The sequence below is a fragment of the Triturus cristatus genome, chromosome 1_2 (genome assembly GCF_964204655.1).
Source record: "Triturus cristatus chromosome 1_2, aTriCri1.1, whole genome shotgun sequence".
Lineage (NCBI taxonomy): Eukaryota > Metazoa > Chordata > Amphibia > Caudata > Salamandridae > Triturus > Triturus cristatus.
Window position 1 is genome coordinate 39,120,948 of NC_140580.1, and position 22,595 is coordinate 39,143,542.

The window sequence follows — 22,595 nt, forward strand, 5'->3', positions numbered from 1 at the left end:
CGGTCCCACGTCTCTCGTCGCCTCCACGGATCTCAGCTCGGCTGTGGATGTGGATCAGGGTCGGAGAAGTCTGGAAGTCAAGGCTCTGCTTGGGCTCTGCAGTCGGTCCCTCGTAGAACTTCAGCAAAGCAAAGGGTAGTCTCTTGATGGTGCCTGTTTGCACAGGGTAGCCACTCCTTGGCCACAAGGGAGATTCTTCAGTCTTCTTCTTTCGTCGAATGTCAAAGGTCCAGAGTTTCTGTTCAAGTTGCAGGTTCAGGATAATCTAATCTCCTGGGGCCCAGCTACCACTCTTATACCAATCTGGGGGGCTGGGTTGCCTGCTAGGTCACGCCTTATGGGTGGGACCTGGGAGGGGGGTGGTTACACCCCCTTCCCTTTGTCCAGTTTCGCGCTAGGACTGGGGCTGGAGTGCCCCAGCACTGGTTTGAACTGGACTATGCACGGGACACCTTGTGTGCCCCAGGCATGTCTCATTCTTTTCATCCCTCCCTGCCCCAATACACTAAGGCCTGTCTGGGGTGGTGCTCGCACCTCCCAAGGCAGGAAACCTATTGTCCAAGCCTCCCTTGCCGGGATCACTCCCAGCAGCAGGAGGTCAGACTCGTGTCTGTGGCAGCAGCATCCATTTTGTGATGCTGGGGCTCTGGTTAACTTTAACCGGGTAAGTAGGTTACAACATGTCTTCTCCCTCTAGAAGGGAGGGATAATATCCTCATCCCCAGAAATGGGATGGGGGTATTATTCCAAAGTGTTAGACACCTTACACGACATGTTTTGATAAAGCCAAACCATAGTTACCATAACCGTTTAAGATTATAAGGCACTTTAAGAGTATATGGTAGGCTATATCATAGAACAGCTATAAGGACATGGTTCCGAAAGCTGCAGACAGGCTCAGCTCATGCTAGAGCACCATCTCACATGTTACCAAGCACTCTGCCTCCAGGATTGTTAAGGCCTGCCATAGGAGTGGCTGATAGGTACCCATGTGTCTATATGTAAGTTAGGTATAGGAATACTACACCTAAGCAAGGAGTGATTACACGACCTTGCCCCAGCTGAGTGATCAGCCAGTTGTGTCATAATGGAAGGCCAGGCCAGGGGTGGCATAATACATGCTGCAGCCCCTGGTAGGCCTAGGGTACACCTATGCCCTGGGTACCTAAGGTACACTGTACAGGGGCCAATAAGGTGATCCTATCCAAATGGGTTATGCACCTAAAGTACATAGTATCAATTTAGAGAGAGAACAGCAGGGCTGTGGGTCTGATCAGCAGGCCCACAGCCACATCTAAGTCGAAAACCAGCAAAGCAAAAGCAAAAAGTGGGGGTGAACATAGAAAGCAGACCCTACTCTCCTACAAGGACATCCGAACCCAATGGCGGAAAAAAACAATCTAAGGATGCAGGGGATGCCCATGCGCACTGTAGTCCAGGGGAGGAGCCACCTATCTCGTGATACTTCGAAGACTCTTCCAGGACAACAATGTGCAATCATCCGGACCCAACACTAGGCGGCGATCTATGCACAGATATGAATTCAGCAGCCCACATGCCTCGAACTGAGTGGTAACTCTGTACATTAAAAGGTGCATGTATCAAAGACTCCAAATCACTGAAAACCCTGGCTGGAGAAACAGCATAACAGACCCCGCCCTTACTGCCAACACCACCACAAACTGCTCGTAAGAAAAATATACAAAATTGTCCAAAAAAGTCTGTATTTTGTAAAGAGTTCTGAAAAATGTTCCCGAGAGGGTAGAAATAGCACCAATTGCAGTCTTGCAGTAGAACCTAGTCCTGTGGCTGTTGCAAAGGGATAGAAGGAGGGGTGGGAGGTCAGGAGTGAGCAGGTAAGAGGGAAGGAAACAATTACTAAAGTCCTGAATGTTTTGCAAAATAAGTTCTATTTTCGATTCATAACATTGTTGGCTGTGCACTGAATGCAGACATAATCTTCCTTTTCTGCCATTTCCGAGGTAACTCCAACACAGACCTGATGAAACCATTGGTTGCAACTGCCGTCACACTGGACACAATCTACCTAAAGTTAAAGAGAAAAACAAATAACCTGAGAATTATTGCAGAAATATTATTTTGACTGCTCTATTGGAAATTAGCAGCCATATCTGTCAACACGTTGTTTAATTTGAAGTACACAAAAGAATAAGTTACTTACCTTTGTTAACGGTCTATCTTATTGATACTCTAACCACATATTCCTTACCTTGTACATCTTCGCAGATGCTAGACAATCTAAAAACTTTTGCAATAGCTCCTGCACGTTAACAGGTTGGGTCACAGACCTCTGCTGCAACTTCGCCCTGTCTCCAAACGGGATGACATGCAGCTGTATAAAGGAGCCACCGAAGCACACTGATGCCTGGTGAACCCAATAAACGGTGCCGAACCGGAGGGCAGCAATTCGCATCTGAACCCAAAGGCGGAAAAAAAAATCTAACAATGGAGTCGATGCCCATGAGCACTATCACCCAAAGGAGTCACCACCTACCTTGTGACTAGAAAAGACTTCTTCGAACAAAAACAAAGTGCAAACATCCAGACCCAACTCTAGATGGCAGGCTATGTAAAGCATGTGATCTACAGCTCACATGCCTCGAACATTATCTTTCATTGGCAGTGCAAGCCAGCTAACTTGGGACCTGATTAGAACATAAAAGTCCACTACATAACAGGAAAAAGTGGGCGGTTGGTGAGGAACCTGTGGTCAGTATTCACTGAAAAGAGTGTAATTGAAGGGTAGTACCCTTCTGATGGATACGTCTAACTACAGATGCCTCACATTCGGAGCCAATACAAAAGCAAAGCTCCCTGCAATGAGAATTGTTCGGGGAGCAGACATTACACAAGGAAGTCTTGCAGGAGCATGCTGGCAAAATGATCCTCTGCTTAGTTGTGCATTAATGTAGTTGTGCCTGGTGAAAGTATGGAAAGATACCCATGTGGCTGCCTGGCAAATATTTAAGACTAGAGGTCCCAAGCTAAAGCAGTTGAAGCTTCCTGATGTTGTTAGACTCCTCAGCTACCTTTGACACAGTCGACCAGTCCACCACCTTCCAAGGGATTCACTGGCAATCTCCTTCAATGGTTTTCCTCCGCTCTTTCTGCCCAGCATCAGTATGTTCACCAGGCCACCTCCAGGTCCCAATATATGCCCATCACTTCCAGAGTCCCTCTGGGTTCCATATGGTCCTCAGTGATCTTCAACCTATATCTAGAGCACCCTGGGGTTCCACTTGCAGATGACAGCATCAAGGCTCACAAATATGCTGATGATACATAACTCCACATAAATGGTGCAATGTAAAAATGATGCCCCCCGTAAAATGTGAATGCAAAAGGATGGGCCCCAGAGTATCCCAAACCTCACAAATATCCATTGGCCTTGGGCAGAATGGGGCACCGTTGAAATGGTTGCGGGCCCCTGAATGATTGGAGGTCCCCACTGCAGTGCTTAGGCTGCAGGGGGCTGTGTCACGCCCCACTCTACTTGAAAGTCGCCTCTGCTTCAGACATCAAACACCTACAACACTGCCTCCACTTCATCCAGATCAGGATATCCAGCACCTACCTAAAGCTCAACTAAGGGAGAATTGCAGTTATTTGCCGAAAACGACGAGTAATGAATAGTATAAATTTGGCTCACTAACCTGAACCTTTTTTTTGAAAAATTTTATTGAAATTAGGCAAATCCAATAATACAAAGTTTACGGCTGTGCAATCAACAAAAAGCAAATCAGTAGCCACTGTGTGACACTTCCGGTTCTTAGATAAACAATATCACATCATCAATGCAACTGACAACAAGACCCCATTTACCAATCCATCATTGACACTTGCCCGAACCTGAACCAGGGGGATCTCTGACCCGTGCTCTGTTTCTAGGGCACTAAAGCCACCCTCCACCCCTGCTCATATCTCGAACATGGGAAAACGCCATGTGGCACACAGTACCTGACCCCAGGAGCTAAAATATCCCTGCGTCCGCACCCTCCCCTGACCACTACATCTGCGTAACATTGGTTGGTACAACCTACCCCACTCCAGTGGGAGCTATTCTGGGATTCGGGGATGGCGGGGTCGAGCCAGGTAAGCCTGCAATGTACGTTTTATAGGGGCCCCAGATGTCCCTAGGACGCGCTATCGTGGGGAGGAGACTAGAGTAGATCTCGCTATTCGTGCTACAGAAAGCCATGGCCGTGAGCCACGTCTTGGACGTGGGAGCTGTCTTCTTCCCCCAGTGCCTTGCTATCTCCCTCTTGGCCAGGAGAAGCCCCAGAGAGGCCAATTTACGGACATTCTTTGGGAAATTGACGGTATACCCCAACAGTGCGACCTCAGGAGTGGGAACCAGAGTAAGCTCTAGCATCTCTTCTAGGATCTTGTGAACCTGTGTCCAGAATGTCTGTAGTCTCGGACACGTCCAAGACATGTGTGCAAAATCGGCATGTGGTGTAGCGCATTTCCAGCAGGTGTGTGGCCGCGCGGGATCAATGGCATGGAGTCTAACAGGGGTCATATACCAACGGCGTAGGAATTTATAGTGTAGGAGTTTGTGACGACTGTTCAGTGACACCGTGCCGGTGACCCTGCAACATGCCGTCCATTGTTCGTCCGTGATAGGCCTACCCAGGTCGGATCCCCGTTCCACCCGCGCCCGATCGTCCATACAGGGGACCAGTGCTGCGCACGCCCTGTACAGCTTGGAAACAATATGTGCCCCCGTATCGGCGTCAATCAGGGTGGTGAGGGGCTCCAAGGAGGCCGGCTCGAGGGGAAATCCCATAATCTCCGCCCGGGCGGCGCAATAGAGCCGGCGAAGAACGAACCGGTCCATGAATGTAGCATCACTGAATCTCGCGTCCTCCGATGCTGAGAAAATGTGCCCACCCGGGTATAAGTCCCCGATCCTGGTGAGGTCAAATTTCGTCAACGTTCGTTGCACCAGTGCTTCATCCGTGCCCGGTAACAGCCCAGGGTTGGGTAGCGGGAGGGAAGAAGAATACAGCAGCGGCTGAGCCAAATAGCGCGAGAGCCTGCTCCACGCCCAGCTGGTGGTAGATACCGTTTGAATGTCCATTGGGTCTCTGGGGACACCTCTGGGCAACACCGCCGACAGGCGACCCGGGAGGACAAAGTCCGCCTCTGGGCGAAGGAATGGGATCCGAGCATCCGGGTGATACCAGGCATAGGCATGTGCACACTGAGCGACTAGGTAGTATAAATATAAATCAGGCACTCCAAGGCCACCTCGATCCTGTGGGAGTGTGAGAGTCGCCCAGCGGATCCGGGGGTGTTTCCCGCCCCAGACCAGTCTAATCATGAGGGACCGCAGGGTGCAGAAAAAGGTCCGGGTTAGAGGGATAGGGATATTATTGAAAAGATACAAAAATTTGGGGAGCACTATCATTTTAAGAATAGCTATCCTAGCGGACATAGAGAGCGGGAGCCGCAGCCACCCATCCACCTGAGTCTCCAGTCGCGCAATCGCGCGGCCATAGTTGAGGCGGATGATTTCGTCCGTGCTCAAATGTATTTGTATGCCCAGGTACCGCACCGAGTCCTGGCACCACTCCAGAGGGAACTCACACTGCCATGGGGAGGTGCCACTAGTCAATGGAAAGATGATGGACTTATGCCAGTTTATGCCCAGACCCGAGTGGCTACCGAAACGAAGGATTTCATGTATCAAGGGGGCAAGGTTGGCCTGCGGCTCCCTGACATACAGGATAGTGTCATCGGCATAGAGAGAGGCCAGCAATGGGCCCGTCCGAAACTGGAGACCCCTGTGGAGGTGCCGCTCCTGGAAATGCCGAATCAGGGGGTCCATAGCCAAAATAAACAAGAGCGGTGAAAGCGGGCAACCCTGCCGCGTACCGCGCGTGAGCGAGAATGGGCGAGATAGCGTGCCGTTGAGACGCAAACGGGCCGTCGGGCGACTATAGAGAAGTCTGATAGTCGCCAGGAAGTTCGCAGGCATGCCCATGCGCTCCATGACGGAAAGAAAGAAAGGCCATTCTAAAGAATCGAACGCTTTTTCGGTGTCTAGGAGGATTGCTGCAGCCGGTGTGGTCGGGTTAATTCTGTGCAGAACCGTGAACAGCGTACGCAAATTCAGCGACGTCGAGTGGCGGGGGACAAAGCCAGACTGTGCGGGCGATATAATGAATTCCATCAGCTGGGAAAGCCTGTTGGCCACTATCTTGGCCAAGATCTTATAGTAAGTGTTTAAGAGGGAGAGGGGCCTGTACGACCCACACAACGTCGGGTCCTTATTTGGCTTCGGGAGCAGCACAATGACTGCCTCACTCAGCGTAGACGGGAGGGAGCCACGCTCCAAGGCCTCCGCATACACCTCTATTAACTTGGGCGCCAGCAGATCAGAAAAGGCCTTGTAAAAGTCAGCGGAGAAGCCATCAAGGCCCGGGGCTGAAGAGCCCCGAAGCACTTTGATCGCCCCCCGCACTTCCGCCACCGTTATAGGTTCCGCCATGAACTCCTGCATGCCCCTATCCAGGAACACAAGAGCGATTTCCGATAGATAGGCCGCACGAGCGGCCGCGGAGTCACCCAACTTGGTGGTGTATAGATCTGTATAGTAGGCCAGGAATTCGTCCCGGATCTCGGCGGGCGTTGTGCGGAGCTCACCATCTGTGCCCCGCACCTCGGCGATCAGGGACTTGCTGTATGGTGGTCGTAAGGCCTGCGCTAGCGTGCGCCCTGGCCTGTCCCCCTCTCCGTACCTACGTGCAACCTGGTATTTCCCCAAATAAAGGATCTCCCTGTCCGCGGCCTCCCGGAAGTCGGACAACAGGCGTAAGCGCCTGGTAAATACCTCGTCAGAGGGTGCCTGCTGCGCCTCAGTGTCTAGCGCGTCTAGCTGTGTCTCCAGTTGTGTTATTGTTGCGCGCAATACCTTCAGGACCCCCGCGTGCTTAGCTATGCAAACCCCTCTGATATATGCCTTGAACCCATCCCAGAGCACTGCCCAAGAGTCCACCGAGCCAGTATTTATGGTGAAGTAGTCCTCTATCGCCTCGGAAACCTCGTGTACAAAAAGGTCATCCAATAGCGCCCTCCCAGGGAAACGCCACTGCCGCTCAAAACCCTCAGGTCGAGGAACGTCTAAGCCAAGTAGGACTGGGGAGTGGTCCGAGTACGTTCTCGGGAACGTCCTCAACGCGCGTAACCAAGGGGACAGGCCCGGGGAGAGGAGCCAGTAGTCAATTCTGGTCCAAGTGTTGTGCTGTCCTGAAAAGTGTGTGTAGTCAGTAGTGTTCGGGTTTCGCCTGCGCCATATATCCGTCAGTGAGAACCGACGGCAAAGGTCCTGGAATGCGCGCCTTGCCCTAGGCTTGGAATCTGTGGCCCCAGAGGTGCTATCCAGCCCCACATCCAGCAACATGTTTAGGTCGCCGCCCAGCAGGACGCCAGCCGGCGCCAGGGTTACCAGTTGGGCTGCAAGCGCATGGAAAAAGTCAGGGGAGTCAGTGTTGGGGGCATACACACAGACAAGAGTGACAACATGGCCCATCAAAACCCCCTTTACAATACAGTAGCGCCCCTCCCTGTCTCCCAGAAACGTCTGGCACTGAAACGGGACTCTCTTATGGATCAGCACCGCAGTGCCTCTGGCGTAATTACTGAAATTGGCAAAGTATCGGTGAGCGCCCCAGGAAGCTGCAAAGCGGGAGGTCGTTGGAGCGTGCAGATGAGTCTCTTGAAGAAAAGCAATGTCCACCCGGTGACGATTTAAGTAGTGCAGTATTTGTTTGCATTTACTCCGGTTGTTCAGGCCCCGGACATTCCAAGTCATCAACGATAGATTGAGAGGAGCTTCATTCAGACCTATGTGGGCCATTGATGCCAGTCAGCAAGTAATGGGAGCAACAAAACCGGGATGTCACTGTGTATCAAAGTTCGTTCACACATAGCCATATTAGAAGAATCAAAAATGCTTACCCCTACCCCCCTCCCCCCACCCAGCCAAACCACGCAAACGTGAGGCAACCCCAATCCTGGAAAAAAAGAACAGAGCTCTAGACAGTAATACCAAGTGCAACCAAACAGTAGAAAGCAGAGCATCGCAACAAAAAACGATCCCATCGGTTTCAACCAAAGGGGGGTGACAACGATCCGCAATCCACCCAGCGCTGCAGCACAAATATACTCCAAATGTTAATACGTCCCTCAATGACCAAAGTCAAACAGTGCAAAGTTCGGTGACGGGCGCCGTCTCAGCCGACACCGGAGGTCGAGAACAGGTCCTGGCTGCCCGCAGACCCACTACCAGGGGGAGACCGTCCACCCTCATCCCCCCCCGGCGGGCCTCTGCGCGGCTTCTAGGTACGGCAAAAATCCTGCACCGCAGCGGGATTGTCAAATAGCCGAGCTCGGCCATCAACCTCGACCCGGAGCCGGGCCGGATAGAGCATGCCATATTTAAGGCCCAGGTTCCGGAGCGCCGCCTTCACCCCCGCATACTCACGCCTGGCCTCCTGGACCATGGCGGTGAAGTCTGGGTAGAATGAGAGTCTTGAGCCCTGCCAGGTAATCTCGCCCTTCTCTCTGGCAAGCCGCAAGGCAGTGTCGCGGTCTCGGAAGTTCATAATGCGGGCAATCAGCGGGCGAGGCGGAAGCCCCGGGTTAGGTCTCGGCCCCAGGGAGCGATGAGCACGCTCCACCACGAAGCCAGGAGTGAAGGAGTCTCTCCCAAAGATATCAGCCAACAGTTGTTCCACAAAAACATCAAGCCTGCCCGTGGCCGTGGACTCCGGAACCCCAATAATTCGCACATTGTTGCGCCGACTGCGCGATTCCAAATCTTCATTTTTGCTGGCCACTTCCTTCAATATGCGCTCCAATCAGTCCACCCTTTTGATCTCCTGCACCGATTTATCCTCCACTGCCGAGATCCGGGCCTCAGCCTCTCCCAGACGCTTGTCGTGGGCCTGGATTTTGGCCCCCATAGTTTCCAGAGTCTTATCTAGGGCGTCAAAGCGACCATCCAGGGCCCTGAAGCCGGCGCGCATCTCCTGTAGCCAGTCCGGGGACGGGGCACGGGCCGTCGAGCCGCCGGTCGCACCACCGGCCGGGTCCGGCATGTCAGGGTGGTTTTCCGCGGGCTGCTCAGACAGTTTCTCGAACTGCAGCGTTTTCTGTTTGGGGTCTTTGCGACCCATGCCCACAACCGCCAGACGGCCACCAGCCAGTCGTGTGTAGAGCAGGGGAGGCGCTGGTGCGATGGAGCGTCAGTCCAATGGCGCAGGCCAATCCTTAGCCAAGCTATTCCGGACCACGGGCGTTGTTGGGCCCACCGGCACTGGACAGATCTCGACCTCACTGTGCAGCAGGCAAGGGCCACAACTCCATGGAGCCAGCAGGGTCGCAAAGGAACATCAAGTGCACCAGCGCGATGTAGTCAGCAGCCGCGACTCGAGGCCGCCGGAAGGGGCAAGGGAGGAACGCACACACCGGCCGCGGAGCACATGGCCAACCCAGAGAGGGCCCAAGGATCGAGGCAGAGACAACCCGGGCGCCAGGCCCAGCGAAGGGCCCCAACCGCCCCCCCCCCCACCGCTAGCAGGCCGTCCCGCCACCCCTCCCAGGCCCCCCGACCGAATTAGCCCGGGGCCCCAGGGAGGAGATAACGAGCGAGGCCGCGCCCGGAGCGCAAGGCAAGAGCCGAGCGCCCGGTCGTCCTCCGGTCCGCAACGGCACAGGGAGAGAAGTGGGTCCCCGTCAGACAGCACCACGGTGCTCAATGCCCCCCCCTGAGCCCCCCGGGTACCTGTCTCTCGGCCGGCCGCCTTCCTCGCACTCGCGACCCCCATCCCCGGATCAGCTCGCCATCTTAGGCCTCAGGATAATGTGGTCGTCGCCGGGCGCCCCCGTGGCCCGGGAGGTCCGTTCTGCATCCCAGCGCACTCCGGGGCCGTAGTAGGGTCAGCGGCGGCGTCTGGCGTCCCGCGCCCGCATCAGGAGGGCGAGGAAGGCAGGGTTTGCGCCGGGTCGATGGCGGAGCTTCAACGCCGTGCGGCCATCTTAGCTCGCGGCTTGGCCACGCCCCCCACTAACCTGAACCTTGACAGTTTCGGACCCCAATTTTAATCGCATGCCAAGTCACTTGGATTCACCCTCGACATTGACATCACCCTCAAGAAACACACTGCAAAAACACACATGGCCTGGTAGCAGCTCACTTGTGTATGAAAATGAAACTATTTCTTCCAGACTTCAGAACTGCTGTTCAAACCTCATACCTTTGAATCTGGATGGTGGTTAACACCTACAGGATCACCCCGTAATTGCATTTTACGCGCCCTGTCCTGCTAGAGCTTCACTGACTCCCCTGGTGGCACATGGTGTACCTGTGGCCAGAACACCATCAGACTGAAAATCAAGAAGTGCAAAAAACTAAAAAAAGACAGCAGGCTTTTTACATCTATATATCTAAGATCGGGACCAGCATCCCTGTATCCATCCTGACTACCTGAACACTGCATTAATTTAGGAACGAGCAGAAGATGCACCTCTTTAAACAACACTACATCACAATGAATAGACAATCGACAAACCAGCAACCTCCATCACTTGTTGATTTATTGTCATTTTGGACACTGTACAATGTTCAGCTGACTTTTGGCTAGGTTTGTGCTACAAAGAGTGCATGCATACATATATATATATATTTGTTTAAGAGGTCAGCCTTCATCTCAGTGGGGAGCGGCAATTTAAGGACTTGTGCAGCACTCTGAAACACAACTGCAACGTAGACACCATAAAGACTAATCCAGGGCAGAGTTCAGAGCGGTGTCTAAGCTACTGACATTCTGCAAATCAAGATATAGGCATAAATTTAACAAGATGGAAGCAAATGATCTCCCTTTTCATCATGCAGAACATGTTGGAGGCCTTGAATGATGGTTGATTTTGACTCCAAAATGTCCTCCATCCACTTCAACTACCATTATTGAGGCTATTAAACTACAATATATAGTTCATCACCTTTAGCAATAGTTTTGGTAATTGAATACCTCTACATCCGACAGGCTCACATAGGCGCACAAGCACTTGGCACAGCTGTTAGCGGAGTAGGATGACTTCGACTGTAGTCAGTCAACACCATAGGAGAGAGAGTGACCTGGAGGCCTCATTGGGTTAATGGCACACCAGAGGGAGGCGGAACGAACATTAACTGCAGCTTGGTGTGCTTGAAACAACGTGCTGCTGCAGAGTAGATTATGGCGCAGGAAGCATCTTCTACTAAGATGTTATAGGATGAGAGGTGGACAGAGGTTAGAGTTAGGTGTCACGACCACCAAATGCGCAATCTACTGCTGGAGTGGAAGCCTCTGGATGTCGAGGAGCTATGGTTGTGCTTCCTGTTTTTTGCCCCCTACTTGTCCTCATCTTTCGACTTTGCCCTAGACGTACCCAATAGCAGCTATTTTGACAGAGACAGACCCTGCTTCTTGTTGTGTCTTGCAAATCAGAGCTGTGCCTCACTGTCTCCGAGGGGCTTCAAGTGAGCAAAGGACATTTGCTGCATGAGTCATGTTTGGTGCCAACGCATCATAAGCGAACGTCTTGTATGTGTGCCACTATCATAGTTCCAACATGCGACATAGCTTGAAATAGGTAGTGTTCTAGGCAGACAACCCTACACACTGCCAAAGTCTTGTTGATGTAAACTGACATTGGTAGTTATAACAGCTTCACTTTATCAAATCTGTGCCCCACTGTAGGAGATTATTCTTTGGATACTGGGACAATCAGCAGCTACTGAGCAGTTCACATTAGTATATTCAGTACAATCATTTACCACAGTAGTTTCATGGCCACAAAGCTACTAAAGCACTGAATTGGCTAACCAAATTACTCTTTAGGAACCTAAACTACCGGGGAACGGGGTAAATTACTTAAGGCTCGAAGAGTTGGAACCCGGATAAAAACTTAAAATATAGAATAACAGATTAAATTGGAAACCACAAATGAAATGCCCAGTTAGAGCAACTACTACCAACAAGACATATAGAAAAAGTTACTTGCCTTCCACAGCAATCTGGTGGATGATCTAGCTACCTGCAGGTTTCTCACTTCTTGAATATCTACAGGCACCAGACTGGATCCATAAAGATTTAATTGCTTTCCTATGCCAGTAGGTGGCGCTGGCTCCATCTCTGCACTGTAGGGTGTGCAAGTGTGATGCCACTGACCCATATAGCACCAAACTGGCACACCGGTGTCACTTCCTTAGCCATTTATTGTATGCACTTAGAGGCAAAGACAAGTGCAGCGCATCAAAAAAAAACTTCTACCAGCAGATTCCTCACCTCTTGAATAGATTAAAGAGCAGTGTGAGAAAGTGCCATCTTTCTTGCATGGTATGCCCCCACTTTTTGCTGAATGTACTTTGACTGAGTGTGCCCTGGACTCCTGCCAATCAGGTGCCCAGGGCCTATGTTCCTCCCCTAAACACACAAAACCCAAATTGGCAAACCCTGGCCACATGTCAGCCCCTGGTAAATGGTACGCTAGGTACCCAGGGCCTTGTAACCAGGGAAGGCCTCTAAGGGCTGCAGCACTCATTGTGCCACCCTTAGAGGTGCTGTACCCTTACACACACACACACTGCCCTTGCAGGCTGAGTGTCTGGGTGCAAGACAAAACAAAGAGTCGACATGGCCCACATCCCTGTGTGCCATGCCCATCACCTACACTGCCATGGCATATATCAGCCACCCCTCTGGCTGGGTGCCCTATGCCAATGGTGTGGGCACAGGAGCAGGAGCCCTGTGCCCCTACAGTACCCAGGTCCATTCCTGGGCACTGTAAGTGCAGTACTGCCATTTAAGAGTACATGGTGCTGAGAGCTTGTCAAACACGAACTCCACAGCACCATAATGGCAACACTGAAGACTGAGAAGTTTGGTATCAAACTTCTCAGCACATTAAACCCACACTGATGCCAGTGTGGGATTTAATGTACCAAGCACCCCAGAGGGCATCTTAGAGATGCCCCCTAAAACCTAACCTACAATCCACGTCTGCTCTGAGGCTGCCCAGGCTGCCACACAGCAAACACGTTGCTGGACCCCTGGGTGGGAGAGCCCCTGCTCTCCTGGGCCTGCAACAATGCACATCCTGGGCGAGGTGCTAAATCTCCTCCCCCAGGATGGGCAGGGGGAAGCACCAAAAGCATGCTGTCTCTGTGAGCTTCCCCAGGCCACTGCAACCCCCCACTCTGGCGGGAAGCTTGGCCGAAAACCCCAAATAAGGACAGGGGATGTGCCAGCCTGCCAACCCCACCCCTCAGGTGGGGGAGGCGAGGTGAAGCACATCTCCGGGCTCTCACCATCTTGAAGATGGGAAGCCCTACCCTATCAGGACTAGGCTACTGCCCCCCTCCCACAGGAGAGAGGCAGGATAGGGGGTGTACCCACCCCAGGACAGGGACCCATTGGCCCCTGCCCTTCACCTACCTGTAACGCCCCTAAATCCAGTATTTAGGGGCACCCTGAACCTTCCTTCCCTAGATTCCAGATTCAAAAATCCGAAGAAGAGCTAGAAGAAAGAAGACCTACCCAGCAGCTGCTAAGAAGAGGAAGACACAAACTGCTTTGGCCCCAGCCCTACCGGGCTGTCGACCCTCGAACCTGCTCCTGCTCCAAGCCGGCATCTCTTTTGGCCAGCAACCTCACAAACCCCGGAGTACCTGCCTACCTTTTGACGCTAAGTCCCTGGGACTCCCATGAGTAGAGGCTCTACTCAAAATCTACTTCCAATCCCTGGCAGCAGCCCGGAACAGCAAACCCAGCACACTCTGCACCAGCCAAGCCTGGCCTGTGCCGGAGTGAACAAAGACCACAAGGACGACCCCACGGCGACTGTGACTGCGAGTACGGCACCCAAGGACCTCCCTCGACACTCCTGAAGAAGCCTGCAGCCTCAGAACAAAGTGCCCCCCCAACCGCGATCAACAGAGGGTAAGATTTCCCGACACCAAAAGGCACCCCTGCACCCGGCGTCCCGCGGCCCCCTGTGCCCAATCCCTGGGTACCTACCTATCCTCCAACTACCCAACTTACCTCTCGAAGTGGTGGTGGCACCTGAAGAATCCTCGTCCACGAGCTTGCAGTCTTTTACTAAACCGGAGATTTCCCATTGAAATCAATTGAGCGCCCGAAGGCTCAAAAGCACTCTGCACCCAGCCGCCCGAGTAGCCCTGGCAGTGCAACCTCTACACCTATCTACTTCCCCACTTGACCTGAGTAAGTGACCAGGAGCCCAGCTCCCACAGCCGCGTGGCCTGCTAGTCAGCAGCCACCAACCAAGGCCCCCCATCCCTCATAGGATAACATTGGGCCTAACTCTCTCTGCACCCGGCCGCCCTAGTGCCGCTGGGAGTGAACGAACTGTACCTACCTGACCCTGGGGGACCCCGGAGTCTATGCCCAAAACCTCAACTCTGCCAGTCGAGTACTTACCTTTAAACCAATAACTCAATTTTCTTCATAGGATAACATTGACTGGCTTTTTCCTGAAATTTCTTCTAAGTGTGGACTTTTCAAAACTAAAAATATTCACCAAAAATCAGCCGTATAACGAAAACGAAAATACTTACCTGCTCTTAGGTGAGCTCCCAGTGCTGGATCTTGGTGCCCAGCACTGACTCTGAAAACTACTTACAACTGTACTTACCAGTAACCCAATTTTCTTCCATAGGAAATCATTGACTATTTTTCTGTGAAATTTCTTCTAAGAGTCAATTTCTGCAATCTTTAAATATTCTTAAAAAATCGTATAATATCTGAAAACGTAATTACTTTTGGATAAAGGTCCCAGTACTGAGTCTAGGCACCCAGTACTGGATTACAAAAGTAACGAGAACATACTATACCTGTAACTTGAATTTTCTGCCATAGGGAATCATTGACTGTTTTCTATGAAATATTTTCTGTCAACTTTTAAAATAGCAAAATATTGTCTAAAAATCATCACAGGAATTAAGTCGACTTTTCTCACTTGATTCCAAGTACTGACCCGGGACTGAATCTAGGATCCAGTCCTGGAATTCCAAAAGTAATCCTAAAACTAATCTGTAGCAAATAACATGAAACTTCCATTGAACTCAATGCATTATTGTGTTTAAAATAGTGTTGCCTATTGCAACCACTTCTAACTGTTTACACAAGTCAATTGCATATTGCAAAATTATTTATATAAAGCATCTCATTCTGAGAAAGTATATTTTAAATCCAATTGTTGGTTCTAAAATAAAACAAGCATATATTTTGTATATATAAACCATTGGCCTAGAGTTCAGTTCTTGAGTGTGAGAGACCATTTGCTGACTGAGTGTGTACAACAAATGCTTTACACTATCCTCTGATACTGCCTTACTGCTCGACCAAGCTACCACTTTAGAAAGTAAGGTTATATCTAACTTTAGCCTCTGCCAAGCCTCTGGGGACTGTGGACTCTGTACACCCTGTACCTATTTGGGAACAGTATATACAGAGCCACTTTCTCACAAGCAGTACCCCCTTACATGAGGTGGGTAGGACAGAGTGGTCAGGGAATGAATGAATGAATGAAATTAAATTTATAACGCGCTAGACTCAGCCCAAAGGGCATCAAGGCGCCTAACATAATAACTAGAATAGTGCTGCAATGTTAGTGATATGCTTTCCTAAAGAGCCAGGTCTTAAGGGCTCCCTTAAAGAGGGGTAAGGATGAGATGGCCTTAAGCTCAAGGGGAAGTGCGTTCCACAGACGCGGAGCAGCCGATGCAAAGGCTCTCGCTCCCCATCTTGTCTTCTTGGTGGGGGGAATAACAAGAAGATTCTGTTGTGCAAATCTGAGACATCTGCCAGGGACATATCGGAACAGCAAAGATCCTAATCCATCAGTCGATCCTGCCATGAGTGCCTTGTGGAGTAGACAAACAATTTTAAAAGAAATGCGATGTTCAATGGGCAACCAGTGAAGATTCTTCCTAGCCAGAGTGGCGGAGGCTGAACTTGGAAGGTCCAGAACAAATCTTGCTGCTGCATTCTGAGTTACTTGTAGACGCAGCAGCAATCCCTTGTTGATCTGAGTGTATAGTGCGTTACAATAATCTAAACGAGACCCAATCAATGCTACAACTGTTTGTTTTCTTGCTTGTGGGGATAGGTAGTGAACTATTCTACGGAGGATTTTTAGAACTCCCCAACAGGTAGCTACAGTTCTATTTATCTGGAGGTTCATGGCCAACTCTGTGTCAAAGATGACCCCCAGATTCTTTGCCGACTGTGAGGGGGTTGGACAGGTCCCCAATGATGGCGGCCACCATTCATTCGACCAGGCATCCCTATCCTTACCAAAGATCAACACCTCTGTCTTGTCACCATTCAACCTCAGAGAATTGAGGGTCATCCAATCTGCAATCAATTGCATGCAGCTCCTAAAACCAGATGCCAAAGAGCTGATAGATTGTGATAAGGACACCATGATCTGCGTGTCGTCAGCATACGACACCACCTCCATCCCCTGGGATCTTACTAGTCTAGCAAGTGGGGCCACATAGATGTTAAAAAGGGTCGGACTTAAAGCCGACCCTTGTGGCACTCCACATTGCAAAGACTTTACAGGGGAGAGGTAATTATCCATTTTGACCCTCTGCTCTCTGAGGTCTAGGAAGGAGGATAACAGGTTAAGGGCGGACCCCTCTACACCCATCTCCCTTAGTCGAGCTGTTAGGACCAAGGGAGAGAGGGTGTCGAATGCGGCGGTCAGATCCAATAAAACCAGTATTGTGGTCAGGCCTTTATCTACATTCACCCTGATGTTATTGGTAACAACAGTGAGTGCAGATTCTGTGCTATGTAGTTTTCTAAACCCGTGTTGAGTTTGGTCAAGATAGCCGGAAGACTCCAAGAATGCCGACAGACAATTGTTCAGATGCGTCTCGAGCATTTTCGCTGGGGCCGGCAAGAGAGAGATTGGTCTGAAATTTTTTAGCACTGCCGGGTCCAAAGATGGCTTCTTCAATAGCAGCTTGACAATGGCTCTCTTCCAGGCCGAGGGAAATACACCATATTGTATGGCCTTATTCATAACATCCAAGATATGGGGTAGGAGGGTGTCCCTACATTCTTTCAGAGTTTTGAGAGGACAGGGATCCAGAGGAGAGGAAGATTTCGTCCGATCCAGCAGGAGGTTAAGATTTTCAAGGGTAATGAGGGGAAATTTAGTGAGAATCTTATCGGGGTCCTTTGGCCAGGTTTCTAGTATTGCCAAATTTGTAGTTGTGTGTATTTCCAGAAGATTCTTCTGTGTTTCCAATTGCATGGAAATATCCACAATTTTGGTGTGGAAAAAGCTAGCAATGTTGTCACAGAACTCCTGTGAGCCTTTTACAGGATCAGGAGTCTGTAGGGAACAGAGGGAATCTACGATTGTAAAAAGTTCCCTCGATGAGGTCAAGGATATAGTGATGTTGGAGAAGTAATCTTGTTTGGTTTTAATGACAGAGGATTTATAGATCTTCAGGGAGCATTTATAGCGCTCTCTATCCTTATTGTCCCATGTCTTTCTCCATTGCCTTTCCTGTCTTCTACAGCCTTGTCTCATCAGCCTAAGTTGCTCTCCAAACCACGGGGCAGAAGGTTTACGCCTTGCAGCATACCTAGGGGTAGCAGGAGCTAGAGTATCCACTGCCTCACGTATACGATTGTCTAGTTTCCAGGCTGCCTTCTCTGGATCTAAGGTCAGGGATTGAGAATCAAAAAACGGGGCCAGGGATTCATTGGAGATGTTTTTATAGTTTCGCTTATACTCTCTTGCAGGAAGATCCATCATGGGGAGCTTTATACCAACTACGGTAAAGATGATAGGGACTGCAAGATGATCTGTCCAAGTTAGCTGTTCTGGTAAGCCTGACGAGATTCGGGAATCATTTGAGAAAACTGCATCGAGAGTATGACCTGCTCTGTGTGTAGGTTCCTTCACCAACTGTTTGAAACCACAAGCCTCCAGAGGTTCAATCAGGGATAAAGTGTCTTTAGATGTAATATCCTCTAAATGAAAGTTAAAATCCCCTAAGATGGTAAAGCGCGGTTTGCCAGCATATGGTTCTAATAAACTAAATAAGTCATTACAAAACTGAGATCTCACCCCAGGGGGCCTGTACAACAAAATCCCAGAAAATGTCGATGAAGGCGAAGATGCGATACAAAAATGTAGGGCCTCGAAAGGGTCCGAAGGCTTTGACAGAGCCTTAGTTCTACATGTGAACCGTGACTGATGAAGAATAGCTAGGCCACCACCTCTGCGTTTCGCTCTATCTAGTCTATGAAGAGCGTAATTCTCGGGGATGGCTAGAAGGAGATCATGTCCAGATGAATCTGTAGCCCAGGTTTCTGTAACAAACACCCACGGTGGGTTCCTAGCTGTCACGAAATCATGAAAAAAGATGTTATTTTTAATAATGGAACGTGCATTGATCAGATATCCTCTCTCAGCATATTCCTCATTTAAAGATTGGCAGGGTGGTTGTATACTGTTAGTAGTAGCAGGTATAATAAATGAGTTGGACCTACATTTCTCACATATAACTCCTTTGTAGAGAGCCATCGGAGTATATCTGTGGAAACAGGAACGCGCACTAGGTCTCATAGCGAGCAATTCCTGAGAGGAATATGTAAACGTTACCTTAGAGGAGAGATCTGATATCCCCCAATGCAGCCCTCCCTGCAGCCCGTCCTCAGCGTGGACGAGCGCAGACGGGCTGGACTCTGGCGCGACTCCGGTGCGCTCCGGCTGCGCGTAAACGCTGCGCGCAGCCAACATGACCTTAAATAGATATCAAGCACGCCCTCCTGGCGACTAGAGCGCTGCCCAATATGGCGGCGGTATCCCGGCACTGTCTACCCCCCCAACAAGGTCCAGTAAGTCCGGTCTACGGGCCGTGTATCCCGCGAAAATCGCGGTGAGTGATGCCAATGTTTTTATAGTGCAAGAATGTGGATACGAGTTCTTTTAAAAACGGGGGAAAACAACAATATAACACAAGTCAAGAGTGTAAACAGGAGCTATTTAAAATATCACTAACATCGCTAAAGGCAGCAATCTAGTAGCGCTACGATTAGAGCAGAGCTAGAAACTAATCGTACCGTGTAGGAAATTCTCCGGCTACAATGAGGCCTTAAATACCCATCAGGCACGCCCTCCTGACGACTAGAGCGCTGCCCAAAATGGCGGCGGTATCCCGGCACTGTCTACCCCCCCAACAAGGTCCAGTAAGTCCGGTCTACGGGCCGTGTATCCCGCGAAAATCGCGGTGAGTGATGCCAATGTTTTTATAGTGCAAGAATGCGGATACGAGTTCTTTTAAAAACAGGGGAAAACAACAATATAACACAAATCAAGGGTGTAAACAGAAGCTATTTAAAATATCACTAACATCGCTAAAGGCAGCAATCTAGTAGCGCTACGATTAGAGCAGAGCTAGAAACGAATCCTGAAGCATAGCTAATGCCAAATGGCCATGCCTCCTTGCTTCAGAGTCCATGTGATAACAGTTGGCGAAAGTTGCGATGTAAAGACTGCGTTGTAAAAGCATGCGTTGTAACGTCATATATTCTGGAGGGACGCCAATGTCATAACACGGCAAAATCAGCGACTGGGATTCCTCTGGCATGTGTAGAGGGGAAAGACTTCCCTCTGGTAGAATGAGCCCAGATTCCAATGGGTGGCTGTAGGAAGCTGGCTCTGTATATACTATACCAAAGTGAGGTATAGTGTGCGCACAGTCCAGTGGACCCCCAAAAGTAGGCAGAGGTAAAGTTAGATAGAACCTTACTCTAGATTTGTGGTAGTGTGGTCGAGCAGTAAGGCAGTATCAGAGGACAGTGTTAAGAATTTGTTGTACACAGTCAGCAAATGAATTCACACACTCAAATACTGAACTTCAGACCAATTGTCATTGTATAAGAATATTCTTTTAGTTATTTTATTTTCTAGAACCAAACAAGCATGGCACAGGTACACAATAAATACTTTACAATAGTAATGCAGTTTGTAAACAGTTTGGATTGCAATGGTAAATGTACTTTGATTTGACTTACAGTATTGTTTCAGAGAATTGCAATGATTTGTAAACACAGTACATAGACAAATGGGATTTTCAGTAAAATACCAGGTAAGTTACTTTTTGGATTACATTTCTTACTCAGAGTAGTATGCCTGGATACTACTCTGGGACATTTCCTGCAAACAAGTAAGTAAAATCGTTTTTGTTAAAACAGTTTAATTTTAAGGAATTTCTTTAGGTTTTCAAACTCCACACTTGGAAACTTTTCCAAGAAAAACAGTCAATGTTAGCCTATGGATGAAAATAGTGTTATGGTTTTGAGGCAAGTATTTGGTAGTGGGAGTTGAGGTTCTGGAGGTAGACACACGGGTCCCCCCGGGTCAGTGATGCACTCTCGTTACACCCTCAGCAGCACTAAGGCGGAAGAGTGTTGAGGCCCAATTTTATCCAATGGGGGATAGGGGGCCTCCGGTTGGTGGCTGCCGACGAGCAGGCCACTTGGCTGTGGGAGCAAAGCTCCTGGACTTTAGCTCAGGGCAAATGGGGAAAACAAGCCAGCACAAAAGGTGCACCCTCATCTGCGCTGGGGCGGTCGGGTGCCCTGTTGTTTTCAATGGGGATTTTTGTTTTTTAGCTGCATGGTCGGTCCAGGAAGACTTCTGAGAGGAACCAACAGCTGGGCAGGTAAGTTAGAGGGATCGGGGACATAGGTGTACCTCAGGTTCTTTTCTCCAGGGCGCAGGGCGGCTGGATGCAGGGGTGTCTTTTGAGGTCGGATTTCACCTTACAGGCCACTCGCGGTTGTGGGGGGTCTCCGTGCAGAGGCTGCAGGTGACGTCAGGAAGTCCTGGATTGGTCAACCCACGGTGGACTCGGACTCTGGAGTGCTGGAGGACCTCGCTGGAACTAGTGGGCCACTCGAAATCGGGCCATAGGCAACGGGTGCAGTGGTAGTTCCAGGCATCGGGTTTCTTTGTCCTCAGCAGTCTCTGAGCCTGCTTTCAGAGTTTCTTTTGAACAGGGCTGCTGTTCACAGGAGAGCCAGTCTTTGTTGAAGGCAGTCAGTCCTCCCAGGGGTTCTGGAGGTTGCTGGCTGCAGGTCAAGACAATTTTTGGGCGCAGGATCTCCGGGACCTGGCTGTTAGGGCTGGGGCCAAGTCTGTTGTTCTCTGCAGTCTCCTCTGCTGGGCGTCTTCTTTAGTCCTTTTTCTTCTTAGGTTGCGGAAATCTGCTTTCTTGGTTCAGGGCTGCCCCCTAAATATAGTATTTATGGGGCGTTTTAAGGGGTCTCTGGGTCAGTAGCCAATGGGCTACTGACCTTAGGGCGACTACACCCTTGGTGTGCTCACCCCACGTGGGGAGTGAGCACAATCCCTAATCCAGATTGGGGAGTGACTGCCGTCTGCAAGAGGGCAGGGGACTTCACCTCGCCACCCCCCACCTGAGTGGTGGAGTTGGCAGAGGTGGGCACACCTTCTGGGCTGGCTAGTTTTTCCCGCCTGTCTTCCCGCCGAAAAGGAGGGGAGACAGGAAGGGGGCCTGCTCCTGATAGCAGGAGAGGCTGGGGGTCGCATTACAAAGGCTGCCAGGCCTTTGAAACTCCCCTGCTGCAGATGGCTCTTCCTAGGGGAGGTGTGAACAACTCCGCCCAGGAAAGGCTTCGTTTCTGGGCTCAGGGAGCGAAGGCTCCACCCTAGGGGTCCAGAAACATGTCTCGCGGTGGCAGGCTGGTGTGTACCAGTCAGGGAACCCACCAGAGGCTGGTCGTTTTTCAGAGGGCATCTCTAAGATGCCCTCGGTGTGCATTTTTCATTAAATCTCACACTCACATCAGTGTGCCTTTAATGTGCTGAGAAGTTTGATACCAAACTTCCCAGTTTTCAATGTAGCCATTATGGTGCTGTGGAGTTCGTAATGACAAGCTCCCAGCACCATATACTCTTAATGGCAGCACTGCACTTAAAATGTCTAAGAATGGACTTAGACACTGTAGGGGTACAGGGCTCATGCACCTGTACCCTCACCACTGGCATAGGGCACCCAGCTAGAGGGGTGACTTATCTATGCCAGGGCAGTGGGTTTTAGGCATGGCACACAGGAATGTGTGCCATGTCGACTCTTCACTTTGTTCTGCACCAAAACATGCAGTCTGCAAAGGCAGTGTGTGTGTGAAGGTACAGGGCCTCTAAGGGTGGCACAATAAGTGCTGCAGCCCTTAGAGGTCTTCCCTGGTAACAGTGCCCTGGGTACCTGTGGTACCATTTACCAGAGGCTGACCTGTGGCCAGAGATGCCAATTGGGTTAGTTTTGAGGAAAGAACACAGGCCCTGGGAACCTGATTGTCAGGGACCCAGGGCACATCAAGTGAAAGTGCATCAGTAGTCTGGCAAAAAGTGGGGGGGTTACGGCAACAGAAGAACAAGTTACTTACCTTCGGTAACGATGTATCTGTAAGAAACATTAGTTAGATTCCTCACCTTAGAATATCCCC

General features: G+C 50.3%; 1 pseudogene across 1 annotated transcript in view; it reads right to left on the reverse strand.

Moving 5' to 3' along the window:
• Positions 1 to 1,294: 1,294 nt before the first annotated feature.
• The window catches only part of LOC146866703 (lysine-specific demethylase 5B-like), a 501,879-nt pseudogene continuing 480,578 nt past the window's right edge, over positions 1,295 to 22,595 (reverse strand). The window contains exon 10 of the transcript XR_014966529.1: positions 1,295 to 2,047. The product of XR_014966529.1 is annotated as a lysine-specific demethylase 5B-like (transcript). The remainder of the gene's footprint in view (positions 2,048 to 22,595) is intronic.